Consider the following 12894-nt stretch of genomic DNA (forward strand, 5'->3'; position numbering starts at 1 on the left):
TTTTAGAAGGTTGCAGAACAGAGAAAACCCATTGTGTTTATTGTTGGTTGTTATCTCCATACGCAGGCTTCAGAAGGTGGATCGGAGCCCACCCAGGTCTCAAATTATTCACCTCCGTCAATGTGTCTTGGATGTTTTCTTGTTATTTGTCTTTCTTTTATTTTGTTTTGCTTTATCCTCATTTCTATCTTGCCTTCCATTAGCCCCCACACCCAGAGTGGCTTTATGCCTTGCTTGGGGTAGTTTCTATAATAAAAAATAAATAAATAAACATGAGTGGCCTGAGAGAGCTACTATGCCTCAGACAGATGTTCACGCTGAACTCCTCAGACATTCCAGAACCAGGAGGCACGTGGTCGGCCCATTGGCCTCCTCCATTCACGAGACTCCCAAGCTGAGAGAATCTGGTGAGCAGGATCAGCATAAGGAAAACGAGCCACATGTCCATACAGCCGCAGCTGACACTCACAGACTATGCAGGTAACAAATCTCATTTGAGTCTCTCTCAGCAACCGCTCATTGGACACAAAGTCCGACCAGCGATAGCCAAGGAATCTCCAAAGAGACCTGGTACCAAAGGAATTACGCCTCCATCTCAAATCCTTGGTCAGAGTCCAAGTCTCACATCCATAGAGCAAGACTGGAAGCACAAAGGACCTGAAGACTCGGACTTTCGTCCTCCCGCACAGGTACTGGCAGTGCCACACCCCATGATCCAGTGAATCCATGACCCCCCAGGCCAAACCCAGACATCTATTGACCTCTGACTCACAGCCAGCAGAGACATGAATATCACTGCCAAGGTAAGTGAATCTCTCCATGACCACAACATCTTCACCACAAACAGGAATAGACAGGACAGCAGCATCCAAGATGTCATCGAAAGCCTGGATATTAGTTTTGACCCCGGAAACCCGTATTCCCAGTGGCTCCGACTCCCCAATCAGCACCTCGAGGGCCCCCAAAAGGATATCTAAGTCCACGCAAAGATGATTGCATCGTCTGCGAAATTGAGGTCAGAGATCTTGACATTCCAAAATGATGCACCGCAGCTTTATCTCTCCGACATCCACCCAGAATCCAGTCCATAAAAGTGCTGAAAAGTGTGGGGGCCAGTACACACCCCTTACAAACTCCAGTAACAACTGGAAATAAGTCAGAGATGGTACCACCACATCTCTCAGCACTCTCAGTATCAGAGCATAGTTCAGACAACAGATCGATCCGTTTTGGTGGCACCCCAAGACCAAGAATCCTCCAGAGGGCATCCCGATTCACTGAATCAAACGCTTTACAGAGATCCAAACGCTTTACAGAGATCAACATAAGCTGCAAGCAGCCCCTGCCAAAATTCTCTTCTGCATTCGGTGAAGACCCGAAGAGCAAGGATACGGTCAATCGCTGACATCTTTGGTGTAAAGCCTGACTGCTCTGGACACTGGTGCTCAAGCAGATGGTGGCAAACCCTATCAAGAATTATCCGAGCAAAGACCTTGCCCGGCACTGAGAGCAGCATCACCCCTCGGTAGTTGTTGCAGTCTTGGTGATCACCCTTCCCTTTCCAGAGAGAGACAACAAGGCCCCTCTTCCAGTCAGTTGGGATGATGCCTGTGTTCCTGGCAGAGCACAGAACTGCATGCAATGACATGAGTCCATTTCCACCAGCATTTCCACCAGCCTTGAGAAGTTCAGCATGGATGCCATAGATCCCTGGAGCTTTACCCCATTTCAACTGCTTTACCGCAACCTGTGTTTCCAGAAACGAAGGTGGACCACAGTTGATTGGAGGGTCAACAACAGTGATTGTATCACCCCTGATGTCCAACTTGACAGCTGGTGGATCAGTCTGGTACAACTGCTCAAAGTAACCAGCCCAGCGTGTCTTCAATTCGGACTCATCTGTTAAGAGCTCACCACCCTCTGCTATAACTGCACTACACCGAGGGACGGGCTTGGATGAACGCAATGTGAGAATTCCCCTGTAAGCAGGACGAGAATCATCTGACCACAGGTGATGCTCTACCCCACTCACAGATTCCTCACACATCGGCCTCCTTGTCCACCATTAGCGCGCATAAAGTTTTACGCCTCAGCTCCCTGAACAGCTCAGCTCTGCCATTCAGCCTGGCCCTGCGACTCTGGTCAATGGTATGCAGTGTCCCTTGGAGACAAAATTCATCTTCGCCCTATGATGAATTCCAAGACATCCACCGGCAACAGCAAGGACGGTGGTCTTCAAGGCACTCCGCAACTTTCAGGATCTCCCAAAGCACCCAGACCTCCACTCTGCTTGTTCACAAACTTCTCAGCTGCCCTCTCATCCTTGAGATTGCCAACATCCAGCCTCGGCTGGGATGGTACCATTCTCCTGGATTTAAGGTGCAACGTAAGAGTTGCTATAACAAGCCGGTGGTCAGTATTGAGGAACTGAGCACTCCGGTGGAGCCTGCAGTTCTGGATCATCCTTCAGCGACCATCAACAAGCACGTGGTCAATCTCCTTTGCCACACCACCAGCGTTAGAATACCAAGTTCAGCGATGAGCTTGTGGGCGCTGAAACCATGAACCAGCCACCCTAAGTCCATGACTTCTTGCAAAGTCAAGGAACTTAGTGCTATTCAGGTTCACAGTTCCAGATCCATGGGGACCAACACACATCTCATAACCATCCCCATCAGTTCCAGACAATGCATTGAAATTCGCCAAGACTGGAAGTGTATCTTGCCTGGGGCATTGATCAACCACAGACACGAGCGTGGCATAGAATGTGTCCTTTACGGTGAGATCACTCCCCTCAGTCGGAGCATAAACAGAGCCCAGGAAAATGACACCCAAGGATTGATGAATTCTTAGTCTCATAATACGCTCGTTGACTGGAGTTACCTCAATTATCATGGGAGTCAGTTTATTGGACACAGCTACAGCAACTCCTTGGGCATGGTAACCATCAGAGCGACCAGACCGAGAGTAGGTGTAACCACCCACCATGATCTCGCTACAATCTGGTCTCCAAACCTCAGAGAGTGCTGCAATACCGATGTCCAAACGCTTGAGCTCAGATAATAACAGAGATAGGTGATCATCCTCTCTTCGGGATAGGACATTCCAGGCACCCACCCGAAGGGACCGCCTCAGGTTAACCCAAGGAGACCGCCATCTGGCGGACAACACCTCAGCACCACTCCGACACACTCTCCCGCAATCTGACCTGGGAATGTTACCCCGTGGTTTCCCTCCTATCATCAAAGATTGGGGGCCCCTAAGGCTTTGCTGCAATCCCGTCATCCGGTGAGCTGCCCTGCGAAGGGAATCTGCACAGGAGGTATTCCCAAGGAGTGGTTTTTCACATTTTTCTTATATGCTTCGAGAATGTTTTGTGGAATGAAGGGTCTTACGGTGGCCGGAATGCAAATCCTGCCACCAACCTCCTAATAAGAAGTAACCCAACTGCAGGAGGACATCCGCAGACACAGTTGGGCACTAGATATGGATGGCCGTTGGCTCACAAGGAGCTCCTCTGCCCTTTGACAGGTTTTGTTTTTAATCCTGCTGGGTGTCCATATCCAAACACCCTCCTCATCAAAAAACCTGGTGGGGGAGACGGTTTAGTCGCCGCCAACCCGACCATGGAACAGGTTAGTGCAGGTTTTCATGATACCTGTAGCAAGTCACAGATCTGGCCTGACCTGACAATGGCCTGATCTGTCACCCACCCCCATTAACCCTTCTCAACCCCTGCTGCTCTTCTCCGAGCAGGTTTAGCCAGTTAAGATTTAGGTTAGAGTTAGCCAGTGTTGCACAGGCATCGCCGATGATGCTTCAGGCTTCCATTAGCCCCTTCCTCTCATTAGAGTTACATTAGAGTTAGTCACTTACGTTATAGTTAGTCGGTTATGCTTAAATGTTTTTTTTTCGAAAGTAACCTCATTTACGAGTTGCAGTTCACGATTCCATTTTCAGTAGAGATGCTTCAGTAGTTGTTTGTTGTCCATCAGCACAGAATGTAACATCTCATCACCAATAATCAGATGTGTTTGGCATTTTGAGTGCACAAATTGATATCATGAGTTCATATTGAAATGGATTTCAAACATTGAAAAATAGAAAGATCACAAAACAAAACAAACAAGAAAAAAAGCAGTCAGAGATCGCAGACCCACGTCAGCACTTCTTTTGTGTGGTGTATTTTGTGTGGCGTTTGTGCACTAGTGTGTTACGTAATTAATGAGACTTAACGCGAACTGCCACGATGTAACTGCTGGCAGTGATGACCGGGAACCAAGACGTCCCAATTTGATGCAACCCTGCTTTGATCGAACACCTGACCATAACCCAGGACAAGAGCCTGGTGTTGGCTCGGTGGTTCGGGTGGTGGCTTGGGATCCTAGGGTCCTGAGTTCAAGCCCCGTCGGCCGCTGAATTAATACACCAGGGGGTTGACTCAGCCTGTCATCCTTCCGAGGTCAGCAAAATGAGTACCAGTTCCAGTGTGTGTACTGGTAGAGGGGCACTGCATCAGCGACACAGTCGCGCTTCAAGAAGTGATAGCTACCCCGGCAGCTAAGCTGCCATACGAACACACACACGCAGGACATTTTTTTATTATTATCATTCAATTGAATTCAGAATGGAATTAAAATAAATTCAATTCAAATCAAATGAAGACCAAATCTGTGCGGTCCTGCATTGGAGGGACCAGAAAACCTTAACAAGCAAAAAGCAAAGATGAAGTCATCAGGAGGAACCTGGATAGGATTTGCATTTCAGCTCCTTCTCCTCTACCATCAAATTCATCCAGGCACAGCCAAGTGAGTATTAATCAAAATAAATAAAAACAAAAAGAACCCATATCAAAACATTAAATATATCTGGCTACCAGACCATGCATCCGATCAAGTTGAAAATTAAAATATGTATCCGCCATCTCGACTCAATCATGAATGTGAAGTTTCATGTCGATTGATTAAGTGGTCCAGAGAAAACATTATTTAATATTTTCTTCAAACCAATATGACTATCAAACCATGTGACCTATCAATTATTGCTTAAACTTATACACCCATGCCTTTGGGGAACTTTTGTGTGATGCTTCCCCTCAATCTGTCCAGCCATTCTGGAGAACAATTTTTTTTATTGGTTTTAGTGTAAATCCAATAAGGCTGCCAAACCATGTACCCGATGACATCATATGTGGGAATCCATTGTTCCTCATTGATATGCGGTCATACTTGTAAGGTTTGGCCTCGATCTGTTCAGAAACTTCAGAATAGAAGATTTTGAAGGTTTTGTTTTTAAAATAATATTGCTGCCGAATCATGTAAACGATGACATCATCATTATATTTTCTGTGGACCATTTTATCCAGAGATGCAATTATGATGTCATAACAAAGGCACTTATGATGTCATAAAAAATCTTCCTTCTTATACAAATGAGTACTTGCCATGTGCCAAGTTTCAATTTTTTCCTTAGTGCCGTTTCAGATACAGAGGTCCAATTTTTTCCCGTTTTTCCAATATGGCTGCCACAACACATGACCTATGACCTCATAATTATGATTAAAACATACTGCATAAGAATTCGCATGAAGAATGGTGGAAATTTCATCTCAATCCAACAAGCGGTTGAGGAGAAAAACACAAAAGTTCTGTGTGGCCGAACAAACAAACAAACAAACAAGCCGGTAGGCGACATGGCTGCTCGCTCGAGATGGAAAGCTGGCCGACGCGACTAGCCGATATTCATGTACATGCTATCAATCAATTTCATTCTTTGACAATCGAATGGCCACGGTGTGATGATCAGAGTACAAATTAGCGAAAGTTAGAGTATGCATGTATCGGAGATTTTCGTAATTTGTATATTGTTCAGGAATCAGGACATGATCCAGCTGAGCAGCGCCACGTGTCGGTCCATGATGGGAAGGAATGAGGTTCAATTGAGTGCAGAAAGCATCAATTTTATTACGTTGTACATTAAGCCACATTGTACACATTTCACCCAAGTTTCATCAAAATGAGACTCTTTCTCTTAGAGATATTCGCAATTAACCGTTTCTGAAATGTTCGACATGTACTTAACTCGCCCAAAACCTATCTCCTCCTACAAATATTTTTTGTTAAGGTTGCAAATTGGCTTGAAGGGAGCTAGATAGATTGCGCACAGAACTTTAAGCTTCGATTTTTTTTTTCGATTTTTTGACCACTTTAAAGGGCCGTTGCTATCCCGTTGCTCGGACCCGGTGTTCCATATTCGAAAGCACACGATTCCCAGAAATATTGGTCCTACCTACAAAATTTCATTGGAATCGGTTGAGTGGTTTAGCCCCTAGGCTTGACCAAAGTTTCGCGGACAGACACAGATGGAAATGTCCAGAATAAGGGTGCTCTTGAGCGGAGCGAGCAGCCAACAAATGAAAAATCACTCATAGAGTGACAACTTGGCAAAACAGCACAAAGTAGAATGGCACTCGGGAGAGCGCATACCTCTGCCAGGTGGAACAGTTCAAGTTTTGTAACCCACTGATGGGCTGGATCTGAACCAAAATCCAATCCGCTTGTTCTTGTCAACTATTCAACTCATCCACAGCTTTTTGAGATATAGTGATATATTTAGTTTTTGGCCCTGTCTATCAATTTTAGATATTAGGCCTATGTTGACCTTTTCACCTTAAAATTAATTGATAATTGAATTCAGCTACCTGACATGAAAATGCTCTTCAAATTTCAAGTCAATCGGATGAAAATTGAGGATTTTAGAAAATTTGGCCAAAATTTGCCTTTTGGCCAATTTTGGCCTTTTGGCCAATGTTTACCTCAAAACTAAAAAGTGGATGATTTCAGTGGCCTGATATGCAAATCGTCCTCAAATTTCAAGTCAATCGGATGAACATTGACAATTTTAGAAACAATTAAAAAATTTGGCCTATTTTGGGTTGACCTTATGGACTATGTTTAACTAAAATTAATAGCTGGTTGAATTCAGCAAACTGATATTCAAATGATCTTCAAAGTTCAAGTCAATTAGATAAAAATTGAGGATTTTGTAAAATTTGTATAAAAATTTTTACCTTTTTATCTATGTTGACCTTTTTGCCAATGTTGATCTCAAAAATAATTGGTACTTGAATTCAATGACCTGACATGCAAATGCTCTTCAAATTTTAATTTAGTTCGATTAAAATTGAGGATTTTAGAAATTTGGCTTCTGTTGACCTTTTGGTCTATTTTGACCTTTTCACCCAAGGTAACCACAAAAATAATAGGCAGTTGAATTCAGTGACCTAATATGTAAATCCTTTTCAAATTTCAACTCAATCAGATGAAAATTGTGGATTTAGAAAATTTGGTCCAAATTGGCCTTTTGTCCTATTTTGACCTTTTGGCCTATGTTTGCCTCAAAATTAATAGGTGGTTGAATTCAGTGACGTGCAAATGCTCTTCAGATTTCAAATTAATTGTATTAAAATTGAGGATTTTAGAAATTTGGCTGATGCTCACATTTTGGTCTGTGATGACCTTTTGGCCGATGTTTTCCTCAAAATGAAGAGGTGGTTGAATTTGTTGACCTGATATGCAAATGCTCTTCAAATTTCAAGTCAATCGGATGAAAATTGAGGATTTTAGAAATTAGGCCGATGTTGACCTTTTGGTCTATTTTGACCTTTTCGCCCAAGGTAATCACAAAAATAATAGGCAGTTGAATTCACTGACCTGATATGTAAATCCTTTTCAAATTTCAACTCAATCAGATTAAAATTGCGGATTTAGAAAATTTGGTTCAAATTGGCCTTTTGGCCTATTTTGACCTTTTAGCCTATGTTTACCTCAAAATTAATAGGTGGTTGAATTCAGTGACGTGATGTGCAAATGCTCTTCAGATTTCAAATTAATTGGATTAAAATTGAGGATTTTAGAAATTTGGCCGATGCTGACATTTTGGTCTGTGTTGACCTTTTGGCCTATCTTTTCCTTAAAATTAATAGGTGGTTGAATTTTTGATCTGATATGCAAATGCTCTTCAAGTTTCAAGTCAATCGGATGAAAATTGAGGATTTTAGAAATTCAGCCTATGTTGACCTTTTGGTCTGTGTTGACCTTTTGGCCTATGTTTTCCTCAAAATTAATAGGTGGGTGAATTTGTTGACCTGATATGCAAATGCTCTTCAAATTTCAAGTCAATCGGATGAAAATTTACAATTTTAGAAACAGTTAAAATATTTGGCCTATTTTGGGTTGACCTTATGACCTATGTTGAACTTTTGACCTAAGATAACCTCAAACGTAATAGGTGGTTGAATTCATTGACCTCATATGCAAATCTTGTTCAAAATTCAGGTCAATCGGATGAAATTTGAGGATTTTAGAAAGTTTGGCTCAAATTGGCCTTTTGGCCAATTTTGGCCTATGTATACTTTTTTGCTCAACCAAATTTTATGAAACTTCAATGCAGGACCGTCGCAGGCTCAGTGACATTAATCTCTAAAAAATTTCAGAACGATCGCTTGAGCGATTTGGGCTGGAGGTGAGCAGACAGACAAACACACAAACAAACAAACAAACACACACACACAAATAAACGGAGGAGATCAACATACTTGTCAAAAAAAAATCTTTTTTGCCAAGTAATGAAAAAAACTAACTCATCGAGTGACAACTTGGCAAAACGGAATGGCAGTCGGAAGAGCATACCTCCGCCACGCTGAATAGTTTACATTTTATATGCCACTGATAAGTCTGATCTGAATCCTGACAACCAAAATCGAATCGGCTTGTTCTTGTCACCGAACCAACTCTTCCACCTCGTTTTGTCACAAGTCGTCCACAACTTTTAGAGATAACATGCAATACATCGTTTTTGGCCCAATCTCTCAATGGTGAAGAATCACTTTTTTAAATTCTATTTTCAAGATCCAGATTCGAATCTTCACCAAAATTGAATCAATTAGTCCTTTTCACCCACCCAACTGGTCCACAAAGTTTCTATGAAATCCATCCATAACCTGTTGAGATATTGTGCTTTATCTCATTTTAGCCCCATCTCTCAGTGGTGAAGAATTATTTGAAAAATTCTCTTCTGCGGATCCGGATTCGGATCTTCGCCAAATTCGAACCAATTAGTTCTTGTCACACACCCAATATGTCCATCAAGTTTCATTCGAATTCGTCCCCAACTTTTTGACATATCATGCAACATTGTTTTTTGCACCATATCTCAATGGTAAAGAATCATTTAAAAATTAAATAATTCTCATATCTGGATCTGGATTCGGATCTCACCAAAATTGAATCAATTTGTCCTTGTCACACATCCAACCTGTCCCACCAAGTTTCATCAGAATCTATCCATAACCTTTTGAGATATTATGCTACATATCGTTTTTGGCCCAATGTCTCAATGGTGAAGAATTACTTGAAAAATTCTCGTATCCGGATCCGGATTCGGATCTTCACCAAATCTAAGCGTTGCTGTCTTTAGCCGGTTAACGGCGCAAACAAAAACTTCAGAACGATTGCTTGAAAACTGTGACCAAAAATCGTGACAAACAAACAGACGAACAGAGACAGACAGACAAACAGACGAACTAACAGCCTTGTGTATTTGAGATATATTTCCCACAAAAACCTGCAGTGAACAAGAGAAACGAGAAACCATACGGTTAAGTACAATATAATCATCTGCTCCAATTGAATCCAAAACATAATCTTTTCGAAAACCAACATATCACAACGATGTAATGATCAAACTTACGGACCATAAATTCACATCTATTTTGTGGTTGTTTGTGAAGTAAAGGTGTAACTTTGCAAATGGCTGGGATCACTGCATGCTTGTCTATCAGAGATACATAATAATCCTTAACAGGTGCGAGCAGAAAGGACGAGAGGACAACTGAGCTCTGAGATAACTTCATCCCAGTCTGTATATCATTGAAAGGGTACTTAATCAGTCTGAACTCCAATGGATTCTAACCCCAAGCTGGTACTATAAAATGCACGGCTTCTCATTGAACATGTATTGCACGTCCAGAGATTAAGTTACTCAAATGGTTGTTGTAATTGGAAAAGGTTTTACCTCCGATCCATAATCTTCCTTGGAGTGTGCCTGGGAGTACAGCAAGCCTACATTCCTTCCCAGGAGTTGCTGAATTACCAGGGACAGGTCATCAAGCTGGCTATCCTTTTTGTGAACTGCAAATATTGTAAGTCCACCCTTTTTGTGCATCTTCCCTCTATCTACTGTTGTGGATCCATGTCCGAGGTAGTGGATCCGCCGTTTGGAGAGATTCTGGGCTGAAATGATCGAAACCTCGAGGAAGAGGGTTGCCTCGCTGATTTAGGTCAGGGAACTATGTTTTGAAGTTTACCATTTAAATGAAGTTGTGTTTCGGATGTTGTGAAATTAACATCATTTAGAGCAAGCCTTTAAAATGTATTATATTACTAGGAAATACAATCCGTCACTTTGCTGATGGAGGTATAAAGGGGAAAGGGGGGGGGAGGCAGAGAGGATGGAGGGAAGGGAGGGGAGAAGACAGAGGGAATGGAAGCGGAGAGGACGGAAGGGCGGGGAGGAGAGAGGATGGAGGGAAGGGAAGGGAGCGGAGAGGACAGAGGGGAGGGAGAGGAGCAGTGAGGAAGAGAGGGAAGGGAATTAAGTCGAGAGAACACAAGGAATGGAGGGGAGCGAAGAGGATGGAGGGAAGGGAGCAGAAGGGGAGAGGACAGAGGGATGGGAGAGGAGAGGATGGAGGGAGGGCAGTGGATTGGACGGAGAAAGGAGGGAGAGAAAGCAAGGAAGGGGGAAAGAGCTTGGTCCATGAATCGTGACCCCTTACTGAAATGAAGGGCGATACTTTGAGCCCACACTGGGAGGACTCCATTCCACATTCTGAAACCCACATATGTAGATACCAATCAACGACACACACACACACACACACACACACACACACACACACACACACACACACACACACACACACACACACACACACACACACACACACACACACGCACATGCACACACACACACACACACACACACACACACACACACACACACACATACACACACGGATACTTTGAGACCTGGAGCGGGAACATTTAAAACCCATGCGATCTTCCTGGCAAAGATCTGCCTGTATGCATGCTCATACATGCAGCGACCTTTGCACCGCACAGGTCTGGTCACTCCGAATCTGATTCGTACATGCTACAATCCCATCAACAGAGGGCGAAGGATGGGGGAGCAAGGAGAGGAGTGGTGGAGCAGGGGGAGTGGTGGGGTAGAGAGATAGAGGGAGTGAAGAGAAAAGGGGATGAGGGGAGGGATCGGAGAGAGAGGGAGGCGTGGGGGGGGGCGGGGTTGGGAGGGAGAGAGATAGGGGTGAGGGAATCTGGCAGATGTGATGACCAGTTTATCATCCATCTGAGAGCAGATACACACATTGATGAATCACCTTGCCTGTGAAACACTGGGATGATAGCTTAAAGCTGGGTTGGGATTCAAACTCAAGCAACACAACGAAGAGCGAGCATGCGTCCCTCTCGGCTATCCTGCCATGATGTGAACGAACAGTTTCATATATATTTTATTTTTTTGGATTTATTTATGCCGAAGTGATAGGTCGTATAATGAAAGAATATTGTACAGAAAGGGGAAATTGCACATTTTCAGCGAGCCAGCCAAAGCCTGTTACAACGCGGGGCAACGCAGGTGAGTGCCTCCTGAACACTGTTCAAGTCAATTGACATACAGTATTCAGTGACAGTGCGAATATTGTAGAGCACTCGCCAAGTGGCTTAAGCACTCCAACGAAATGTTTGACAAGAAACGGCTTGCTTTGCACGTGATTAGCAACCACCGAACTATCATATTAAACATACACCTCCTGCACACACCTGCGATGTCAAATATGTCTGAATTGGACAAATGAAGACTTTTTTTTTAGGAGTCGGAACTGCTTCTAAGTTGATTCTGGAGCTTAAAGGACCCCTGACACGCAAAAGCACTGAAATTTCATTTATATATGTACTATAGGAATTTTTCATCGTTATTTCAGATCTGACAATGTTTTTTCAAAATACTCATTCTGTAAAATGTAAAATTAAAAAAAAACAAACCTCTTCGGGAACGCCCCTAAAAATTCTCCTGAAAGGGGTGTAACCCACATGACGTCAACTACAGTATGACAAAGGCTGCGCATAAATTACTCGGCTTGGTGGTCAACGTGATTCTATTGGCTTTCTGTGTGTTTCCACATTTGATTGGTCGACTCAATCGCTTCGTTCATTTCTGCTTTAAAAAAATCGAACATTTGGTTTTGAATAACGGATGGCATGGACTTTGATTTGTCTGGTAACGACAGTGAGTGTGAGAGAAATGAAGGATTTTGGTCAGAATCACATGGAGAATTGTCGGATAACGTAGTCGCGGGAGGTGAAGTTCAGGCAGCTGGAAATGAAATACGGCCTTAGCAGTTCGATCCCGAAACAGGACAAACAGAGGAAAATGGCGATGAAATTCCCGGAGTTCATGATGATCGGGAGGAGATCGAAGGAAGACTTGGCAATAACAACTGGTTAGACTAAATCCTATTCGTAATTCAATAATGTAAATTCGACTTGCATACTGCTCGATATCAGAAATATTTTAGTGAGGTGATGTGACCAGCGCAGCTTAGCAGACATGTTTCTCCGCGGCGAATTAATCACAAGCAAGGTCAGCGCATGTCATCGGTCATATCTCTCCACACATAAAACGAAGCAATCTCGCTGTCCGGATACGATGAAAACTTGTGTGCAGAACACACTTTGTGACACAATTGTCTCGAGTAGTCCGATAAGTCTGACGTTCTGTTGCATTTTTATTTATTTTATTCATACTGTTGTC

At 43.2% G+C, this 12894-nt stretch overlaps 1 protein-coding gene across 1 annotated transcript in view; it reads right to left on the reverse strand.

Moving 5' to 3' along the window:
* Positions 1-12894, reverse strand: part of LOC147010335 (transient receptor potential cation channel subfamily M member 2-like) — a 258972-nt gene that overhangs the window by 148896 nt on the left and 97182 nt on the right. The gene's annotated exons all lie outside the window — the stretch shown is intronic.

The sequence above is a fragment of the Eptatretus burgeri genome, chromosome 16 (genome assembly GCF_056783735.1).
Source record: "Eptatretus burgeri isolate ZD-2024b chromosome 16, Ebu_testis_v1, whole genome shotgun sequence".
NCBI classification, from domain to species: Eukaryota; Metazoa; Chordata; class Myxini; order Myxiniformes; family Myxinidae; genus Eptatretus; species Eptatretus burgeri.